Genomic DNA, 23,258 nt, shown 5'->3' with positions numbered 1-23,258 from the left:
CCTCGAGTGATTCAGGTGACAGGGGAGTATATTTTCTTAAGACCTCCCATAGCCGCTTGAGGAAGGCAGAAGGATTTTCTTCCTTTCCCTGAGTTATGGTAGACATAATTGAATAATTCATGGGCTTTTTCCTAATTCTCCTTAGTCCTTCTAGAACACAGGTCAACAGATGTTTATGACTCCAGTCCCCATGATCTGAGTCGAGGTCCCAGTGGAGATCCATACTAGGGACGGCTTGCTGACCAGTAGGGAATTTGTCCCTTTTTTCCATTATCATTCTATCCTTTACGTGACTAACATACCAAGTATCTCCAAACTCTCGGGCTGCAGCTAAAGCTGCATTCTTTTCATTAAAGGCCAGGGTTTGATCTAACAGTAACATGATATCTCTCCAAGCGAGGTTGAAGGTTTGCCCTAAGCCCTGTAGGACATCTGTGTACCTATGAGGATCATCTGAAAACTTCCCCAGGTCTACCTTGATCTGCTTCAAATCAGAAAGAGAGAGAAAGGGACATGTACCTGGGTTGGGCCAAATTATCCTCCCCCTACAGCTTGAAGGGGACATAACCAATAGCCTGGTGGTTTTTGGTGCTTTAGAGATTTCTTTGCTTATTTTCTTCTGGGCAGGGGAGATTAGAGGGGGATTATCATTAATAGGAAGGGGAGCTATAGGGAAGCTAGGATTTGGGGGTAAGCTGAAAGTTCCTCCTGTGGGATGTAAATTGCAAGCTTTGCCTAGCTGTGTATTCTCCTTCAATGAAAAGAAAGCTTGGACATAAGGTATTTCACTCCATTTGCCTTCCCTCTTACAGAAAAGGTCAAGCTGCAGAATAGTATTGTAATTTGTACTTCCCTCAGGTGGCCATTTTTTCCCATCAGAGAGAGAATATTGGGGCCAAGCCTGAGTGCAGAAAAAAATGAGCTGCCTCTTTTTCAGGGTTTGTGGGTCAGACTGGTCCCAATGGCTTAGGATGCATTTCAAGGGTGAGCCTGTTGATGCCTGAGTGTTTCCCATCTGAAAGACAAAACTGCCCGCGGTTTTGGTTTGTTTTGTTTCTCCCCCTGCCCAAGAATCCGCAGCGGTCCCTGGACCCTGCTGATTGGAATAGTTGCGCTCACTGACACAGCAGCAGAAACACTAGTTTTCCTCCCAGACCACAAGGAGGACCGAGGAAGATCGGATTTAGTGACCCTTACCGACGCATTCTCGAAAACCTGTTAGAGTCCTAAGCATTCTCCTGTTAGTATTAGGACCTTGCCCATGTCCTGTAAAGATGTTATGCCCCAGAAATGAAGTGGAGGACCATGCCCTGAGGGAGGGAAGGGATCTTGAGTTGGAAGAGTGACACCTTTTGTCCTCACTTATAGGAATAGGAAGGATACAATTTCTGAGACTCCCCATATTGTAGCTTCAGGAATAGCTTTTGTTAAGCCTGCTAGTCTGAGGTGGGATCCTAAAATTCCAGATAGTACCCCCTACCATGGGACTTTGGGCAAAAATTATGTCTTTCTGATTGGTGAGCCCAGGTGCCTAGAGAAGGTAACAGAGTCCTGGAGTTTATACTAGAAATCATTCTTATGGGAGAAACTAGTAAAGCACCAGAGACAGGGAGCAATTTTTAGAAGAAGGACTAGCCTCAGAGAAGAGAGGCAAGAGGAAGTTTGTCTGACAGGCGTTAGGATCCAGGAGACAAGGGTCAGGGTAGGTAGAATAGATGGGGGAGTCTTGCTTGGGCGACATGACTTTGAGAGTTCCCCTCATGGCTGCAGGGTCAACCAGCTTGTTGTCGGGACCCCAGAGCTCAATGGCTTTCCTTTGTGTCGACCCTCGGCTCAGCCCAGAAGTAGAGGAAAAGTGGAAACTGGTTCCAGGCAAACCAATACTCCCAACTCCAAAGAGTTGGGGGTTGTTAGAGAGCCCTTTCCCAGAAAGCCTGACACCCATGTCTTTAGTTCAGTGGCCACACTAGTTGCTTTTAACTGGCCAACAGGTGCCCAGTATTTAGCCCCTGAATTCTAAGGAAAAATAGGACAGAATAGCAAGTGAAAAGGATCCAGTGGTACTCACTGCTTGGTGATAGGCAATGGTCTCACTGCTTGGTGATAGGCAATAGTCCCTTCATGGTCACCAAAACGTGTTTGGAATTGGTGGGTTCTTGTTCTCGCTGACTTCCAGAATGAAGCCACGGACCCTCACGGTGTTACAGTTCTTAAAGATGGTGTGTCCGGAGTTTGTTCCTTCAAATGTTCAGATGTGTCCAGAGTTTCTTCCTTCTAGTGGGTTCGTGGTCTCACCTGCTTCAGGAGTGAAGCTGCAGACCTTCGCAGTGAGTGTTACAGCTCTTAAGGCGATGCGTCTGGAGTTGTTCGTTCCTCCTGTCCGGAGTTGTTCATCCCTCCCGGTAGGTTTGTGGTCTTGCTGGCTTCAGGAGTGAAGCTGCAGACCTTCGTGGTGAGTGTTACAGCTCATAAAGGTGGCACGGACCCAAAGAGTGAGCAGTAGCAAGATTTATTGTGAAGAGTGAAAGAACAAAGCTTCCACAGCGCGGAAGGGGACCCGAGCGGGTTGCCACTGCTGGCTCCAGCAGCTTGTTTTTATTCTCTTATCTGACCCCACCGACATCCTGCTGATTGGTCCATTTTACAGAGAGCTGATTGGTCCATTTTGACAGGGTGCTGATAGGTGCATTTACAAAACTTGAGCTAGACACAGAGTGATAATTGGTGCATTTACAATCCTTTAGACAGAAAAGTTCTCCTAGTCTCCACCCAACTCAGGAGCCCAGCTGGCTTTGCCTAGTAGATCCTGTGTCTGGCCCTGGGCAGAACTGCCCACCGGTCCCGGGCTGCACACCTGCACTCCTCAGCCCTTGGGCGGTGGATGGGACTGGGCGCTGCAGAGCAGGGGGTGGCGCCCATGGGGGAGGCTTGGGCCACATGGGAGCCCATCGAGGCAGGGGGCGTGGCTCAGGCATGGTGGGCTGCAGGTCCCGAGCCCTGCCCCGCAGGGAGGTGGCTGAGGCCTGACTAGAATTCCAGCACAGCGCAGGCGGGCCGGCAGTGCTGGTGGACCCAGCCCATCCTTCCCAGCTGCTGGCCCCGGTGCTAAGCCCCTCATTGCTCAGGGCCGGCCGTGCTGGCTGGCTGCTCCGAGTGCAGAGACCACCAAGCCTGCATCCACCTGGAACCCGTGCTGGCCCAGTTCCCACCCGTGCCTCTCCCTCCACACCTCTGGCAAGCAGAGGGAGCCGGCTCTAGCCTCGTTCAGCCCAGAGAGGGACTCCCACAGTGCAGCGGCAGGCTGAAGGGCTCCTCAAGCACGGCCAGAGTGTGTGCCAAGGCTGAGGAGGTGCAGAGACCAAGCTAGGGCTGCTAGCATGTTGTCACCTCTCACCACTACTGTTGCTCTGGATTAGGGTTTAGGTAACTATATCTTGGTAAAGCTCCCCAGATGCTTCTGATAGGTATCTAGGATTAAGAACTACTAATATAAAGTGTAATGTTCACTCTGGCTGTAAGCATTTCAAGTTCTTCAGTAGAGACAACATAACTTTTCAGTTGAGCATAGACTCTGGAGTAAGAAGAAGAGAGAAAACCCGGCTAAACCGATTACCAAGTATATAAGCATGGTGATTTACTTAATCTCTCCAAGCACAGTGGGATTCAGTTTAAAAGGGGGACAGTTATAGTACCTACCTCATGTGGGAAGTTTTGAGGATTATATGAAATTAGGCATTTCAAATGCTTAGCACAGAATAGTAAAAGCTTAATTAATGTTTTCTCTGCATTTCATTATTTTTCCTTCCTGCAGTGTCCAGCAGAACTTTCTGTGATGATAGAAATTTTCTTCTAAGCTCTTCTGTACTTTAGACATTAACAATTTATAGCTGTTGAGTATTTGAAATATGGCTAGTGTAACTGAGTAATTGGATTTTAAATTTCATTTAATTTTAATTAATTTAAATTGATATAGCCATGTGTGGCTGATGGCCACAGTACCACACAACCAATAATGTCAACCTCACAAATTAGAACTATACCCCAAACATTCCTATCCTCCCTTTACTGGCTGGTTACTTCATTAACAATTACGTCTAAACAATTTTGATCTGCTGTATGCAATCCCAAATTGAGGAACTGAACTTATATCTTTTATTTTTATGATGAGATTTAGTTGTTTGTTGGCTTTGTATCGATTTTTGTAATCTCTATTGATTTTTCTTCAGTTCATATTTTTAGCAAATTTAATTTTAACAATCAGCAAACTGTATGTTAGGCAATGTGCTATGCACTGTAGGATATAAAGAGAAATAAGCCAGCAACTCATCCTCAGAGGTCCTATGTTCTAGTACTGGATGTGGCATGACGTTTTGTAATTTAAAGATCCCTGAACTAAGATTCAGGAATCTAAGTCCCTGTCTTGAATCTACTTCCACCTAACAGGTGGCTCTGGGTGAATCATTTACATTTTCTCCATTTGTAAAGAAATATAGGAAAACAGAATAACTTTATGCCTGGAAGAGACCTCAGAATAATCAATGATACTCTCTGTTTCATTGATGCTGTTAGAGAAAAACATGAGGGAAAAAAAAAAAAAAAAAAGATGCCAAATACCGAATCTGACTATAGGCTTTTCTGTAGCTGCAGAATATATGATGATGATCCAGAAACTCCAGGATTGTTTTCAGGAGCAGGACTTAAGGAGTGAGATGCTCAAGTCCAGATGTAGCTGCTAAGACTGGAAGGGAAACAGAGAGGTAATAATACAGCAACAAGCCCAACCATCGAATCCACTCACGTCAATATACCATGAATCAGGCTGCGTAATCAGTCGATAGTTACCTGAAGGACGTTTAAAGGGGCAGTTAGCCATGGGCATTTTACTGATCTTAAGACTTGACGCTCCCTAGTTCTAGAAAAAGAGAAGTCCCTGTGCACGACTATGAGGGAATGGCTTTCTCTGGGACTGTTACCCTTCAGATCAGAGGTGGTCCTGAGCTGTTTAAATCACAATGTTATGAGTGAACCTAAAGGAAGGGATCTTTTCCTCTGTAGATAAATGAGGCCCCTATAGTCACTTTCTGAGATGCCAGTAGATTTAAGAAATATTGGAGGACGATGAAGGTCTTAACAATGGTACACAAATCAATAAAGTTGACATAGCAGTATATTTGTGCACAGTTTTTCTACTTATGAGGTGAATTTATTACCATGAAATATGTATTCCGCCCACCCAAAGGACATATTGGAATCAAAGAGATAGTACTTGCACAACATTTTAAAGTGTGAATATATCTTCTCCAGTCAATGAGAATTTATGTTAAAACAAAAAGAAAAAAGAAATTTCAGGCTCTGTTAATTATGCAGAACAAAGGCAGTGCTCAAATGTGCTCCAATTCTTCTAGGACTTATGCTATCCTCCAGTGATAAGGGCAGACTCCTTTAAAAAGTTGTATTAATTCTCTCAGATCTCCAGGGTGCTATCTAGCAAGTAAAAATCTTTTGTACCAGATACTTCTCTCTGCTTTTCACACTAGTGGGAGCAACTGGAATAAAACTGACAACATCAGGGTAACTCTCTGCATTCCCCGAAACCTGTTTTTTGCCTTCACATTCTTATAGCTATTTTTAGCTGTTTGTGTGGACAAGAGCAGTTCTTCAATCATCATGTTGGAAACAGCAGGCTTCATGCCTTGGCTTTGCAGGCAGCTTGTTAGGGGCACTACCGGAGATCAGAGTCCAGAATAAAGCAGGATCTTATTTACAGTTTAAATTAATGATCATCCATTGGCTGTTTCCCTGCAAGCCTGCTGTAAATTACAGCAGCTTTTCTTGGCTAGGTCTGTTACAGTAAAAACTGTAATCTCAACATACATCAGTGTAAGAAATCTTGACTAAGAGATAGAAAGAGGGGTCCTAGGTATTAGCCTAGATCGTGCATCTCTTTTAAAGGAGACCTGCATCTGGCCGCTGATATATGAGGTTGGTCCAAAAGAAAAGGCTGAGTGGTCCTAGTGCCAGAGGAAAGGCAGGCTGGCTGTCACCATGTCTCAGAGGGAGAACAGTTTCCCCCACCCCATTCATGATAAATCCCAAGACTTGTTTGTGTCAGCAGAGGTTTATTGGTCACCTACAGTCTGCTATAAGAAAAGATGATTTAACCTGTACCGGAAAGGAACAGCTGGGATGCAGAAGGTGATGGGAAGAACTAATACAAATGTAGCAAAGAAAAAAACAAAAAAAAAGTTGGTTGGGCACGGTGACTCACGCCGGTAATCCCAGCACTTTGGAAGGCTGAGGCAGGAGGATCACGAGGGCAGGAGATTGAGACCATACTGGCTAACACGGTGAAACCCCATCTCTACTAAAAATACAAAAAAGTAGCTGGGTGTGGTGGTGGGCGCCTGTAGCCCCCGCTACTCAGGAAGCTGAGGCAGGAGAATGGCGTAAACCTGGGACGCAGAGCTTGCAGTGAGCTGAGATCGCGCCCCTGCACACCAGCCTGGGCGACAGAGTGAGGCTCCGTCTCAAAAAAAAAAAAATTGAAATATCTGTTTTATTCTCAAATTCTCTCTGAGTTGACATGTATTCTGCCTAAAAAGAAAACTTCTATAGACTCTGTGTGTCTTTATCAGCCATACCTTTCCCATCACCCCCAACCAACCTGAGCTGTTCTCCTTTCACAAGGGATCGTGTAACATCTTCAAGGATTAAAGAATATAAAACCACTAGTAGAATTCACTAGGGAATGAAAGGAAAAAAAGAAGTGTTTTGTTTTGGTTTTTTACTTGGAAAAGCCAATTCTTTTAGTTGTTTTATCCTTGTGGTCTCAGCACAGTTATATTCTAGCAAAGAAAAAACATAGACAGTATTTGTTCTTTATGTTTCTGCACCCCCTTCACACTCCATTTTTTCTCATTTCTGTGTTATCACCACTTAATTTACATCATTCCTGCTGAGAGACTCTTCCAAGACTTTCATTCTATAAAGAGGACCCTAGCTCCTCAGAACACATTGGCCATTCCTACGCGTCTCTTGGTACATACCAGCATTAAACATTGTTTGCGTTTTCTCCAGATGTTTAAGTTTTAGTTACCCTATTGTATGTGACACTTTCTAAATGAGGATTTGATTATTGACTTCTTGTCTCTTTAAATCTGAGCATGTTTAATTCCTCTTGTCATTTGGTTGAGTGTTTTGTGTATCCTGTAAGTGACTTTTTTTTTTTTTGAGATGGAGTCTCACTCTGTTGCCCAGGCTGGAGTGCAGTGGCACAATCTTCGCTCACTGCAACCTTGAACCCAGCCTCCTGGGTTCAAGCAATTTTCTGCCTCAGCCTCCCAAGCAGCTGGGATTACAGGCATCCACCACCACACCCAGCTAATTTTCATATTTTTAGTAGAGATGGGATTTCACCATCTTGGTCAGGCTGATCTTGAATTCCTGACCTCGTGATCCACCCGCCTCAGCCTCCCAAAGTGCTGGGATTATAGGCATGAGCCACCACGCCTGGCCTTTTTTTTTTTGAGATGGAGTCTTGCTCTGTTGCCCAGGCTGGAGTGTAGTGGCACGACTGCAACCTCCGCCTCCTGGGTTGAAGCGATCCTCCTGCCTCAGCCTCCTGAGTAGCTGGGACTAAAGGCATGCACCACCACACCAAGCTAATTTTTGTATTTTTGGTAGAGACAGGGTTTCACCATGTTAGCCAGGCTGGTCTCGAACTCCTGGCCTGAGGTGATCCACCCTCCTCGGCCTCCCAAAGTGCTGGGATTACAAGCATGAGCCACCACGCCAGTCCCATGTGTGTAACTTTTGAGGACAAAGAGGAATGAATAGTTGATAGGATCCACCACCTTCTCTTAGGAAGAATCATGTATTTATACTCATTAAATCTGAACCTAAAAGATTTTGGGGATATTAAAAGTCTACTCTTTTCTTTAACAGATATGGAAACTGAGTCCCAGAGAGTTTAATGACTTGTCTGAAGTTACATGCAGCTGGGGAATGATAAGCCAAGATCATTAGACCTTGAAAGTAAATCTTAAATGCCACATCTTCCATAAAATTTAATCAGTTTCCCTGATGAGACTTGCTCACTCCCTCTTATCTCCAAGACATCTGTTTTCTTTTTTCTAGCACTTTACTCTCACTTCTGATTATAGTTCTTGACCATGTCTAATCCTTCCTTTAGAATGCAAGGTCCTAGATGGCATAAAGTGCCTTAATCAGCTATGTATTCTTTAATGTGCTGAGCATAGGATTTTGGTATACAGTAGGTGTCCAAAACATGACTGAGTGTTTGAGTTGAACTTTGGTTTGCTTTTGGACTCCTAGGCTGAAACTTAAATGAAATGCTCTGTGAAATCAGCTTTAACTCATTTATTTTCTCTAACTATAAATTTAATTATTTCAAGTGAGTAAACAAGAACAGTAAAGAACCTCTGTAGGTTTTAGTCATTTCTAGGTCATAATGTATAATTTTGTCTGTTCTAACCAAGAAGAACATGATTAATATTTAAAATACCAGGACTTTGCATAGCACTTACTTGACATTATCTAGCGAGGCCAAAAGGAGCTAGCGTATTGTATAATACATCAAAGCGGGTACGTGACATTCCCTTGGCGGACAAGCAACACTTGCTTATTCCACCCTAACCCTTTCATCTGTCCCTTTGTACACAAGATCATCCATTTGCCTCTAATCTTTTTAAAAAGAATGTATGTTTCATTGATAAAGAAATGGACCAGGTGCTGTGGCTCACACCTGTAATCCCACCACTTTGAGAGGCCGAGGTGGGTGGATCACCTGAGGTCAGGACTTTGAGACCAGTCTGGCCACTATGCTGAAACTGTCTCTACTAAAAATACAAGAAATTAGCCAGGTGTGGTGGCAGGTGCCTGTAATCCCAGCTACTTGGGAGACTGAGGTGGGAGAATCCCTTGAACCCGGGAGGCAGAGGTTACAGTGAGCCGAGATCCTACCACTGCCCTCCAGCTTGGGTGCGACAGAGTGAGACCCGGCAAACAAACAAAAAAAAAAAAAAAAGCCACGCATGAATTTAGAAACATAGTGGAAGTGGCGTTTTCCAAACTTCAATAAAAGTGACTTGTAGTAAATAAATCCTTACTTCCCTACACTTAACCTGAGGAATGATGGCCAAAGGGAAAGGTCCTCTCCTTTGATCCTTTTTGGGTACAGCTGAGTGTTTATACTGTTTCAGTCAATGAAGCATTGTTCTGTTTCCTTCTTGAGCATTAAAAATATAAAATCCAAGAAAGCATGCTGCATCTGTCTTTTTACTCGGAGTGATTTTCCAACAGTTATCCCCTGGGTTTCAAACGAGCTACAGAATAACAAGGGCAGAATGCTCTCTTTGAAACAGGGTTGGAGGGCCAGGAGCAGTGCCCACTAGACAACCCCTTGTCACTCCAAAAAGTCCCTGCGTAAGCCTCTGGAACTCGTGGGCTCTTTGGAACATAGAGAAAAACAACACTGATCTAAGACACTCTTCTCTCTGTACACTGACCTGTACCTGAAATTGCCGTATATCCTGTATTAGTTTATATAAATCAAAGCACCTACTATAACATTCATAAATTTAAACATGCTAATAAAACTAACTCTTAAATTTTAATACAATATGTTACAGTACACAGTAAGTACCTAGTTGCTTTTTCTGGGATATTATCTGTGTCTCTCTAACACTGATGTTATAAAAAAACAAATAAATTAATGATAAATCAGGTTCAGGCAATAAATTCTGATCAATGCATACATTCCAAAACTTACTTTTTCCTTCCTCGTGTCTTTTCTTGTTCCCCATATCTGCTAATTTGCCTGGTTCTCAGAACTGATCAGGTTAACTGGTGGTTTACTGTTTTACTTTATGCAGCGTTAAGTAGTACTAAGTACTTTTTTTTTTTTTTTTTTTTTTTTTTGACATGAGATCTCGCCCTGTTGCCCAGGCTGGAGTGCGGTAGCGCAATCTCGGCTCACTGCACGCTCCGCCTCCTGGGTTCACCCCATTCTCCTGCCTCAGCCTCTCGAGTTGCTGGGACTACATGCGCCTGCCACCACACTCGGCTAATTTTTTTGTATTTTTAGTAGAGACGGGGTTTCACAGTGTTAGCCAGGATGGTCTCCATCTCCTGACCTCATGATCCGCCTACCTCGGTCTCCCAAAGTGCTGGGATTGCAGGCGTGAGTCACCGCGCCTGGCCTAGTACGAAGTACTTTTCTGATAGAAAGAAGCTTCCTGCTTAATTAACATAACACATTTGTTATTCTTCATTTGTAAGGTGTTATGTCTATCACATATAAGAAGAATCTAATACATTACATATTAATCATGAATTGGTGACTTTAAAAACTAAGTTATATCTGTATGATGATCAAGTTTATATGTTATTGGCATTTTAATTCAAAATTGTATTAGCTACATTTATGTATTTTTAAAAGATACAGGTAGTTAGCTAGCTCAATAAATAACTAGGTAGAAAGGTAATAGATAGGTACACCTATAAATCTCTTCTAAGTTTAGATAATGCTTTTTTTCATTAAAAAGTAGAACTCTATCTTTTGGTTTTATACCTTTTTGACAAATGAAATTAATCAAGGTAGTAATAGCCTGAATTACTCTCTAAATATTATGAACATTGATCTGGAAACTGCACATTTTTTATATGACCGAGTGATTCTTGGAAAATAGGTTGCCTCTGTGGCCAAGTGATCAGAAATTCTCAAATACAAAAGGAAACCTTTTGGAAGCTGACCATTCTTCAAAGTAAGCATAATAGACTATCTGTGTAATCTTCTTTGAAAACAATTTGTTTTTAAAGTTATCTATCTACTTATTTATTTATTTTTGTCTCATCATCTGTCCTTATTAGAGCTCATGTTTTCTGAGGTCTGGCTGGCCAAATATTAAGTGCCCATCCATTACCCTTTCATGAAAGTCAAATGCATTATTTCTCATTGGTTCCAAGTTATGCTCTGCTGTGGAAAATGGTCAGAGGTCTTTTCAACATTCTGATCAGTTTGCTTCCAGCACACTCCCTGTGGTTTCTCAGGGGTTTCCATCATCTTGTGTTTGACATACTGTATCTAGAACATTTGTTTCTAGTGAATAGTCTGTGCTGCTCTTATGATGGATGGAGATGAATGCTGGCCGCTACAGGAAATTTGCCATATTTACTAGGGTGGAGATGTTTCACTCCAATGTATCAGAAATGCCCCAAGCTTTCTCCTAGTGCTGTCATGAAAACAAAGTCAATGTGGATGAATCTTTAATAAAACCACTATTTCTCCCCTGGAGAAATTAAGAGTACACCACCAGCCTCAAGAGCTAAATTGTTTCTATTCAAATGTTTCTTTTGCTGACCGACCTTTCCCTTGACCAGATCTTCTTTTCATAGTTTTGTCCTTTTGTTCCTCAAAGCATCGCTTCCCTATTTTACCGGGTCCTTGACCTCTAATGTGCATCTTGTTTTATAACCTTTCAAGTCAACTACTTAAATTAAGTTTTGCAGAACAAAAACTATAGCTCGTAGGTAACAAGTAGCCTTAGATGCTCATAGGTGAAAAGTCCTGCTGTATGGGATATATACGATGCAAGAACTGGGAGAGAAAAATCTTTTCCTGACTGCTTGGGGCAGTGTTTGGAGAGTAGAATACTAAGTGTTACCTTGATTGACAACATCTGGCACCAGAAAATGAACATGCTTGTAGTGGAGAAAATGACCATGTGGATGAATCCAAAAAACAAAAGATATGTAAAAAGAAAACATCTGGAATACACAGCCTCTCACAGATAAGAGGCATAGAAGGAAGGTTATAGAAGTAAAGCCAAGAAATGGAGGATGACAGATTACTATGAAGAATTTAAAGTAACCAGAGTAATGAGAGAATGCTAATACAACGAGCACAATGAACACAGAGGGTAGAAGAAAAAGAAACAATAAAATTGTAAATATTTTCAGCAGTAGAAGTTTAAGAATCTCTTGAGATCTCTCAGAGAGAGGAGAGCTAATTTACCAGGAACTTATTAAGGCTTTCAGAGGGAGTACAATTTACCCTTATCTTTCTGTTCTTCCTGAGTGGTTTCAAAGGGGTAAAAGATGTTGATGGCTGTGGTTGAAATTGGTTTTGCCAGGAAAGAAAACACAATTATGACTCAAGTGTGGGGGTGTGGCAGGCCTAGATCTAGGTTCCCTAGCTCCCCTGCAGCAGATTCAAATATCATCGCTGCTGCCTACACTTAATGAATTTTTGTCCTTTTATTGCTCTTTCTCTTAGCTACTCCCTCATACCACTGTGCATTGATCTCTTGTATTTATATGTATACCTTGTATTTTCTGTACTCCTCATGTATACCAACTCAGCACGTATTTCCTCTCACTGTGGAGCTACACTTTGTTATTTGAAAGTGGTCATTATGAATTTTTGCTCAGGGGCGTCCTTAGTTGTGGAACAATGTTTAATATGATGGACCCTGGAGCCAGGTGGCCTGGCCTTAAATTCCAGCTAAGCTACGTACTAATTCTGTGCCCTTAGACAACATGTTATTTGTTGGTTGGTTTGTTGTAAAACCGTCCATGACACAGTTTCCTCCTCTCCAAACTAAAATATAATGATTGTGTCAACATCCTAAGGTAGTTATGGGAAATAAAGAGTCAAAACTAGCAAAGAACAGTGCCTGAGACCTAGCAAGCATTCAACAAATGTTAGTCTCATTGTTACTCTTCTTAACTGTTTGAAATTATATGGCCATGCCTTTATGCTGTCTTTTGTCAACTCATCCAGAAGGTATTAAATGCCTATTTTGTTCCAGATCTTTTTTAAGAACTGGGAAATAGAAATATAAGACATTGTTCTTCCTCTTAATGATTGCACAGTCTGGTAGAGGAGATGAATGTATAAACAATCTCTTACAGCACAGTACTTACGTATCATGATAGCTATGTACATAGAACTCTATCTTTGGGGACCAGGAAAGTTTCACAGAGATGCAAATATTTGTCGAAGGAGAAGGGGAAAGGAAAATGAAAACACTCTTTCAGTGTATGTACTCCCGGTGTATGGGAAACTATAGTTTCTCATAGTACAAGCGCACAATGCATATCTTGGAATAGTTTTCAGATTTAAATGATTAAGAGTGTCTATTTTGATTCTTAAAACATGTTAATTTCCACTGATATCTGACTATACTAATTAAATGCTTAAAATGTCCGGCTGGGGGCGGTGGCTCACGCCTGTAATCCCAGCACTGTGGGAGGCGAGGCTGGTGGATCACAGGTCAAGAGATGGAGAACATCCTGGCCAATGTGGTGAAACCCCAGCTCCACTAAAAATACAAAAATTTGCTGGGCGTGGTGGTGCATGCCTGTAGTCCAAGCTACTCGGGAGGCTGAGGCAGGAGGATCGCTTGAACCCAGGAGGCAGAGGTTGCAGTGAGCCAAGATCTTGCCACTGCACTCCAGCCTGGTGACAGAGTGAGACCCCATCTCAAAAAACAAAACAAAACAAAAATCCTCATGACCCATTTGAATTACAGTTTTTATATAATAGTGTAATTTATTTTCAGTTGCAATAAATTTTCTTCCTGTCTTGCTTATAAAATCAGTATTTGGGCAGTGGTGGTGTTATTAATATTGAATTAATAGAACTAAAATTCACCTTATTATAGATTTGACATATTCAGCATGTATCTTAAGTACTATTGGCCAGTCAGAACTATTGATGAAATTTGGAGGTATAATATTAAGAAGAAATTAATTGACGTATTTTATTGAACACCTGGATTGTGCCTTGTTCTCTGCCAAAATGAAGGTGAATATAAAAGAAGCATGAACCTTGCTATGCTCTTACAGAGTTTACCATCCCAGTCCAGGGATGCAATTAAATAACATAAGGTAGTAGAGTGGGTCGTACAGATGACAAAGGCTTTAAGAGTTTAGAGAGGGCTGTAATCTCACATAGTCAGGGAAGCAGCATAAAAGGGCTTAAGCGGACCAATGAAGCGGATCAGCGTAACACAAAGTCATGACATTCACAACAGAAAAATACCCTTTAGTTGAACTAATATTTATTGACTGCCAGGCAGTGGGGATACAAACATGCATAACACAGGGCCCTGTCTGCAGAGAGCTCACAGAAGGAAGGGAGAAGTATGTAGTTGGAAATGAGCATCAAGTTTATACTGGTAAAGGTACTATATCTTTCATTTTCTAGAATCTTAAGAATTTGAAGTCATATGTTACACATTCTCCTCTTTTGCCTCCTAAAGCTTATAAAATGTTCCTTTGATGGATCGTTTATGTAAATTGTTGATGTGGAGAATACAGTCTCTCTAAACTTATTGGACCCTGAGGAGGTGGCCTGGATCACGGGAGTGGGTGAATATTGGGAACGATGAGGAAATGAGAAAAATGGAGTAAAACATAGCAATAAAAGAAACAGCCAAGCATTTGTGGGGAAGCAGGAGGGACATGGTGTTCCAATGATTAGTACCTCATCTTTTTCTCTACTACTTTCTAAAAAGGGCCCAAATTCCCTTGAACAAGAATAACTACAACTTTAAATGCAGATGCTATCCCCATCAGCATCCAGATTTCGCTGGGATGGATGTAACTTTTCTTAGGAGCCAAACCCATCCAACTTGACGCAAATAATTAAAGTGTTTGGATTCAAGGCTGTCCAGGAAACAGCTGAACCTGTGCTAGGGAAAGACAGACTGGATCTTACAGGAAGGCATGTATTTGATATTAAAGTAGTCTGCTTTCTTTTGAATCTCTGTGATGTGTGTTTGTGTGCGTCTACCACTTTTACTTTATTAGTGCATTATTTAACCAGCTGATTTACATATTTTCTCCACTGGCTAATACTGTCTTTGTTCCTTGGGCCCAAGTCCTTTGTGCTTCTATTTGGAAGTACATTGCTGACATTTACAGACTCCCACAGAGGACTCAGTCAATTACTACCATAGATGCCCATTGTTCCAAGAGAGCTGACCTTTGCCCCTAGGCACCAATTAAAATCCATTGCTTCTTACCCCTGCAGTGCCAGTGCTGGCTGTAATTCTGGCTTGATGCCCAGTGCAACTGGTGGGATGCATTCATTTTAGTCTTCTTTTTATTATTGTTATTTTTTTTCAAACAAGAAGAGAGAGACCTGCAAATGAAAATGTATGCTTTCTTTAAAAGAAGGGTCAGACCACCAGAATTACCAATCATTTTCAATTAAATGACCTTTTGTGTCAACATAAATAATGACCCTAAATAAATAAAATAATTAGGAAAAAATTGGGAAGTTGCCTGTGGGATTATCCCAGCTTCAAAAAACAGCAGAGCTCTCTAATTACTTCCTGATGATGATTTGTTGCTAATTGCAGGGCTATTCTGCCCTAGGCATAACTGGGTATGCTCTATGGCAAGCTGACAGAGAGACCAAAGTCCCAGCATGTGGGACATCAGGCACTGAGCCCTCTATCTGTCAAATAATATGAGTTACCAACACACTGCTAGGCTGGCAGCCTCTTAGGTAAACATAAGTTTCTTCCTAGAATCAAATTTAGGATTAGGGCATTTAGAGCCAGAACTAGTTTGTCTGAAATCACAGATGTTCATTGTAGCAAGAGTGATACCTCTGACTGACCAGTAGCCTTAAAGATATGCTAATTTAGAGAAATAAAAATGGAAAAGTATTGAAACATTTATAATTCCCGTTGTAACTTTTTTCACTTTTCTATTTCCGCTACCTTCTGTTGTGCTACGGGTGTGATGCTGCTGACATTTTAATGGGATTCGAAGCCAAATTCTACCAACCAAGTTATTTTGGTAGAAATGGCCACAATATAAACACAGTGGCCCAGAAAGAAGTCTGAATATACTCAGATTGAGACAAGAAGTCCCGATTTGCTAAAAAGTAAATGGAGCTTGAAATTTGCCTTTCCCTGTTTGATTTAAAATTCCAGATCTAAGCAAGTTAAAGCTTGACAGAAAGAACTGGCCACTTCTTGTAGAGATAGCCTCTTCCTCCCACTTCCTCCTTGCACTTTTAGTGCTAACAACCACATGCAGAAAATGCAATTAATTATTTGATCTGCGGAGGAAGTGGTTTCTGCAGTTATATTTCCCTTCTCTTCCCCTCTATTTACTATTTGAAATTTTATAGACTTGTGAAGATTATACTTGCATGAGGGCTTAAAAATTCCCAAGAGCCATAGCATCTCAATTATCCCACCCCGTAGGCCTTCATGGTATAGACTGGGAGTATAATATGATGAGTAGGAGGCCACCTGGCTTCCTGGAGACCCAAGTCAGCATTCTCTTACCCAGGTACCAATGGAAACTGATCAAGCTCATTTGATAAAGCCCAGAAGATTATCAAACCCAAACCATTTGGCTTCAATTATTACAAATACAAAGTTTTACCCATTGTTCGTTAGGTTCCTCCCATACATACCTAACTCGGGGGAGTTACGAAAAACACTGAAATACGTAGGAGAAGGCCTTGTTGAAATTGGATATTACCTATCTACAACTGCTTAGTTTGTTGCTTCTATCACTTATATTCTTCCCTCTCTCCCTCCCTTTATTCCTTACTTTTTTCTTTTCCAAGTATCATTTATTTGAAGGACAGAGGCCAGGCAGGGTGGCTCATGCCTGTAACCTTAACACTTTGGGAGGCCAAGGTGGGCAGATCATGAGGTCAGGAGATCGAGACCAGCCTGACCAACATGGAGAAACCCCATCTCTACTAAAAATACAAAAATTAGCTGCGTCTGGTGGCACGTACCTGTAATCCCAGCTACTTGGGAGGCTGAGGCAGGAGAATTGCTTGAACCCGGGAGGTGGAGGTTGCAGGGAGCCGAGGTCGCACCACTGTACTCCAGCTTAGGCAACAGAGTGAGACTCCATCTCAAAAAATAAAACTTACATAAAAGGACAGAATATAAGACCACCTTGTGTATTTACAACATAGTATATTTTCAGAATTATTACAGAACCATGTGTGTGAATGTGTAATCATCGCATCCTTATAAAAATACCATGAGGTGGGTAGGAGAGGTTAAGGCAGTGCTGCTTTATATATGAGGCCTAGTTAGTGACTGGTTGCCTTTAACTGGAACCCCAATCTTTGCATTTCTGGTCTATGTTCTTCTGTCATAGTTTACTGTTTTCCAAACATTGCTCTAGTTTTCTTGTCTGGAAGGTTAGTTTTTACTAGTGTTCTTCAGGCTGATTCCTCTGTAGATCTTCAATAAATTTCACGTTTTAAATATGAATTATATAATCTCAGATAAAATACAAAGCACAGAGAAAATGTAAAGGCAAACCATATGTCATATTTTTAAGTTGCCTTATGTAAAATAATTCAGCCTCCTGCTTGTCATTTCTGGATAACAGCCTTGACAGATTTATAGAATAAGTTTGATGCTTTTAGAAGGCTGAAAAGGATTCTATATCGAGGATCCCAAGAAAACCTTGTAACTCCAGGTCTCAGTACTGGTTTCTAGGAAGGACTCAGTAAATACTTGCCAATAAGTCAATGAGTAAATACATGCATGGATGAATGAATATAATAGATAAAAGGAAGTTGATGGATTTTCTCCTTGGTATTTCTTTTGTTTTTGTTTTGAGACAAGGTCTCACTCTGTAGCCTCAGCTGGAGTGCAGGTGGTGTGATCATAGCTCACTGCAGCCTTGAATTCCTGGGCTCAAGCAATCCTCCCACTGCAGCCTCCACTGTAAGTAGGGATGACAGGCACATGACCCTACCCACTGTTCCCTCTACCAGCTAATTAAAAAAAATTTTTTTTTGTAGGAACATGGTCTCCCTATGTCGCCCAGGCTGGTCTCAAACTCCTGGGCTCCTGCCTTAGCCTCCCAAAGCTTTGGGATTGCAGGCGCAAGCCCACTCCGCCTGGCCCTTGATATTTCTAAGATTAGAGTTGCCAACAATAATCAAGATAGATTTTCAATGGCAGGGCGATGTCATGCCATTTCTGTAACAAGACAATATTTCTTGTTCTAACTTTAAGATTTCCTGGTGGCCTGCAGCTGCCTCTCTTTACTCACAATGTACATTCATTTACTCTGGGTTTCTTTTCTCTGTTGGAGGGAATGCGTTTCAGAAACGCGCCTGTCAGGCCGGGTGTGGTGGCTCACATCTGTAATCCCAGTTCTTTGGGAGGCCGAAGTAGGTAGTACCACGAGGTCAGCAGTTCGAGACCAGCCTGGCCAACATAGCGAGACCCCCGTCTCTACTAAAAATACAAAAAATTAGTCGGGCATTGGGGCGGGTGCCTGTAATTTCAGCTACTCAGGAGGCTGAGGCAGGAGAATCGCTTGAACCTGGGAGGCGGGCGTTACAGTGAGCCAAGATCTCACTATTGCACTCCAGCCAGGGCGACAGTGCAAGACTCCATCTCAAAAAAAAAAAAAAAAAAAAGAAAGAAAGAAAGAAACAAAGAAATGCGCCTATCCTACTCACTTATCTATGGCCAGTGTCATGAGGGACAATACAATTTGCTGATGTTTGGTGCAAGGATCTGCTTCGATTCCATTGCCCTAAATGATGCTCCTTGGAGAAGCCACAGCTGAGAAATGGTTATTACATTATTGCATGTGCATGCTGAGCAGAGCTTGTTCTTTCCCTTGTACAGCTTTATTCATGGGCTCTGATCAAATCTTGTGGCTCTATTGTTACCTTTAACCTTTGAGATATACTACCATTAAATCTGCAGGCACTTGCTTTTTCTTTAGGAACTACTAGTCTTTCTCAGCTCCCTAGAAAAGAGAGATCCTATTCTTCCATGAAATTTCCTCTGTAGTATAAATAGCTATTAACATATACATAATACACATACATGCATACATATATGTTGCATTTGCTCTATTAAACATTGAACACATGAACCCTAATGAATAACCCTCCCCTACTTTTTCAGTGACAGGCACTTTTTCTGTATCAGATTTATAAAAGAAACTAATAAAACTACCACAGGGAGAGATATAAAGAAAAATATTAGAAAGAAAGCTGTTTACAACTAGACCTAAATTGGAACTAGAAATCTGCCTTTGCCTTTTGAGCTAAGTGGTATTTAAAGTAACCCACACTCACACGTTTTAAAGAAGAAATAGAACAGCAATGGTTCTGGCTTCTCAAATCAGTGATTATAATAAACTGTAAGCTCTAAGACATGCATATGTGAAATGTACTGAGAACATTCCCACGTATGGTGGTAGTGGATGCAGAAACAAAACAAAACTCTGAAACCATCAAGATAAGTGCGATAAACTCCATTTTCAAGTTGAGGAAATGAAGGTTCAATGAGTGGATTGTCCAGGTCATGTAGCTGGTAACCATGCAAGGATATGGCAACCTGGAGATCTTCTCCAGCTTTTTGGTTAACTTTCACATTCTCCACATAGTAACTAAAGAGTATAATCTCCCTAGGGCCACAATTATTTCCCCAAGGGTGCATGGGAGTTAATAGCAACTGCTCAATGAAGCAAGCAGTAACAGTAATTTCTGTTTCTTAGCCATTTATAGCAGAGTGCTGCTGCTTGAATGTTTTGATATCTTTTGCTTTTCCCAATGTAAATGAAAATCCTAAAGATATGGCCAGTTGCCTTTCAAGGGATTAGTGGGATGAAGTGGCTAAATTACTACTGAGGTTCTTAAACCTCCGCATATATGAAAATCATCTAGGGAACTTGTTAAACTGCAGATCTGGGGGCCTATTTCTCAGAAATTCTAGGTTATTAGTTCTGAGAATATGCATTTTAACAAGCATGTGCCACTTTTCCATCTCTCTACAGTTCTGTTGCACATAGATCAAGTACTACACTTTACTAAACAGAGGTGAGCTGTGCCAACAGGAAGGTATTATTATTCAGTGAAACTCTTGGTTACATTCTTTCTTTATGAAAAGGCTCTTGATATTGGTGATGCAAAGATAAAATATTGAAGGTATGTATTTGAAACTAGTTGTCCTCTACTGGACAGTGGAAGTTTTGATTTGAAAACTTCTGGTGGCTCACGCCTGTAATCCCAGCACTTTGGGAGGCCAAGGCAGGTGGATCACGAGGTCAGGAGATCAAGACCAGCCTGACCAAGATGGTGAAACCCTCTCTCTACTAAAAATACAAAAATTAGCTGGACATGGTAGCTGGCACCTGTAATCCCAGCTATTCAGGAGGCTGAGGCAGACAATTGCTTGAACCCCGGAGGTGGAGGTTGCTGTGAGATGAGATCGTACCACTGCACTCCAGCCTGGGTGGCAGAGTGAGACTCCATCTCAAAAAAAAAAAAAGGAAAAAAGAAAGAAATTATACCCTTTTTCTCCATTTGTCCATTTTACATAAAAACTGGCCTCATGATTTCTCTCCTAGAAAGACAGCTGTATTTTGCATTTGGCTGCTGGATGGGTGAAAGAGAGTACGTAGACATGCTCAGATCATCTTTGAAATTTAAGGAACTGGGTAGCCACAATTTTTAGGAGTGCATTAGGAGAGCACAGTGAGCAGGTAGCCCTTTCCCCTCTGCTCTTCCACCTAGGAATGAAGTAGGGACTGGAATTCATAATTCTTAGTTACTTCATGGTGTAGAATGCTTACTAGCAATTGAACTTTCCAAAGCCCTGGGAGGCCACTTTTATGGTGCATTCAAAGACATTTGTTAAGCCCAGGGAGGGGAGCGTCTTGGAATTTTGTTTTTCGAAAGTTCCACTCCATTATTCCAGAGTTCTAACTTTATTCGTTAGCACAGCAAGTGACTCTGTCTTGGTATGAAACACAGGCATCCCACACAGGCTTATTAGATACAAACTGCTGTTCAAAGAGTCCTTGAAAGCAAAACATTTTTTAAAACATTGCAGGTATTTTTTTAAAAACAAATTTGGGAAAAATTTCTAACGTGTCATTGCCTGCAAGATGAGTGAAGAGGGGGTTATCATTGCTTTCAGTTTGGACTGGTGTAGTTTTAAGACAGCTTGGACTAGTGGGCTATTGCCTGTAACTGAACTTAAACATTTTTTTTTCTTTTCTTTCGAGATGGAGTCTCATTGTGTCACCCAGGCTGGAATGTAGTGGCATGATCTCGGCTCACTGCAACCTCTGCCTCCCAGGTTCAAGTAATTCGCCTGCCTCAGCCTCCCAGGTAGTTGGGATTACAGGCAGGCACCACCACACCCCGCTAATTTTTGTATTTGTAGTAGAGATGGGCTTTTGCCATGTTGGCCAGGCTGGTCTTGAACTCCTGACCGCAGGTGATCTGCCCGCTTCTACCTTCTGAAGTGCTGGGATTACAGGCGTGGGCCACTGTTCTCGGCTAACTTAAACATTTTTCACCTCCCCACAGAAAGATGCTATTAATCACAGACATGTTTCATTCCATAAGTGTAGTGCCTCCCTTCTGCCATCCACAAACAATAGATGTGCCTTAAAGGGAAATAACAAAACACAAGGGAAGGAGAGGACTGTTGTTTGAAAAGAGACAGACACAAATACACAGAAGAGGGTTCTTTCATTTTAATAGAGCGCCAGGTGCTCATTTAATAGAGCGCCAGGTGCTCATATCAGCTTACAAACAGATTCTGGAAATTTTATATATATATAAAATATATATATATATATGTATGTATGTATAGTGAAGGGGAGTCTATGAAGGCTGTAGAACTAATGGAAGAATAGATGGTCCAGATACCACCAGATGTCCCCTTTCCTAGCCCCTTCCTTTGTACTCAGGAGCTCAGCCTTCCTCTGCCCAGTGCTGCCGAAGCTGGGCTGTCACTCATCTCCATTTTGCATTTCGGCTGTCATGTCTTTCAAGATCCTGCCGTGAGGAGTGGAATTGTACAGGGCTAGCAGGGGGATGCTGGCATGATGAGAGAGCCTTCCTGGGAGTCCAGTACAGATTGGATCATGCCATCTTCTCAAAAGGGCAGCCTGGCTGCAGAGCATCTAAGCCAAGAGAAGAGTGAGCTCCTCCATCCCTGGCATCTTCTGTCCCTGTGCCAAGCCCAAGGTCAACTTCGTTTCCAATGTCTGAGAACTTGGAGACTTTTAGTCTGGGAGGTTTTTTTCTTTTTTTTTTTTTTAACTGTATACCTATTACTCCCCATTCTCATCCCTCCCCCCACAACCACAAAAACAAAAGCAAAACAAAACAAAACAAAAAAAGAAGAAAAAATAAAATCATCATGCAAAGACTGAATCTGAGTCTGATGACTTGGCTTGAGTCCCATGTCTTGTTTACTTTACAACTGGCGGTTAAAGAGACAACTGCTTCCTGATTCCTGGAGGCTTATACCTTGAAGTTATTATTTTGACTTGGTTTATTCAAACACATGCAAAGAAATTGCCACCTCTAGAGTGGAGGGCGTTTCAGAATGAGAACAAAGATCTCTACATGGGATGAAGGCAGTGGAGTCCTCTGGTTTTGATTACCGCTCCAGCTAACAAAAGACATTCAGTCACTTTGCTTTAAATATACTCTTTTCTGTTATGCACACAAAACCACACAGCTTTGGGTGCCATTCTTTCTTTATCTCCAAATACTGACAATAATACATATTCTGTTAGCTCATTGCATGGGAGTGAGGGCCAGGAGGTCACAAACACAAAAGGATGTGCATTTATTGAGCGGATCACCTGAGGTCAGGAGTTCGAGACCCGCCTGACCAACATGGAGAAACCCCATCTCTACTAAAAATACAAAATTAGCCGGGCGTGGTGGTGCATGCCTGTAATCCCAACTACTCGGGAGGCTGAGGCAGGAAAATTGCTTGTACCCAGGAGCAGAGGTTGTGGTGAGCCGAGATCATGCCATGGCACTCCAGCCTGGGCAGCAAGAGCGAATCTCCATCAAAAATAAAATAAAAAAATAAAGGCACTAATACCTTTATTAGTATTAGTGAAGAAGAAGAAGAAGAAACTCGGGCCAGGTACGGTGGCTCATGCCTGTAATCCCAGCACTTTGGGAGGCCAAGGCAGGTAGATCACGGGTCAGGAGATCGAGACCATCCTGGCTAACATGGTGAAACCCCGTCTCTACTAAAAATACAAAAAATTAGCCGGATGTGGTGGCGGGTGGCTGTAGTCCCAGCTACTCGGGAGACGAGGCAGGAGAATGGCATGAACCCGGGAGGTGGAGCTTGCAGTGAGCCGATATCATGCCACTGCACTACAGCTTGGGCAACAGAGCGAGGCTCCGTCTTGAAAAAAACAAAGAAGAAGAAACTCAGAAAAAGGTG

The 23,258-nt window shown here is 42.0% G+C and overlaps 1 protein-coding gene across 4 annotated transcripts in view; it reads left to right on the top strand.

Annotated features, from left to right (window-relative positions):
• Positions 1-23,258, top strand: part of SORCS1 (sortilin related VPS10 domain containing receptor 1) — a 595,404-nt gene that overhangs the window by 329,047 nt on the left and 243,099 nt on the right. The gene's annotated exons all lie outside the window — the stretch shown is intronic.

This window comes from Macaca thibetana, chromosome 9 (genome assembly GCF_024542745.1).
Source record: "Macaca thibetana thibetana isolate TM-01 chromosome 9, ASM2454274v1, whole genome shotgun sequence".
NCBI classification, from domain to species: Eukaryota; Metazoa; Chordata; class Mammalia; order Primates; family Cercopithecidae; genus Macaca; species Macaca thibetana.
This window is presented reverse-complemented; position numbering and strand designations above follow the sequence as displayed.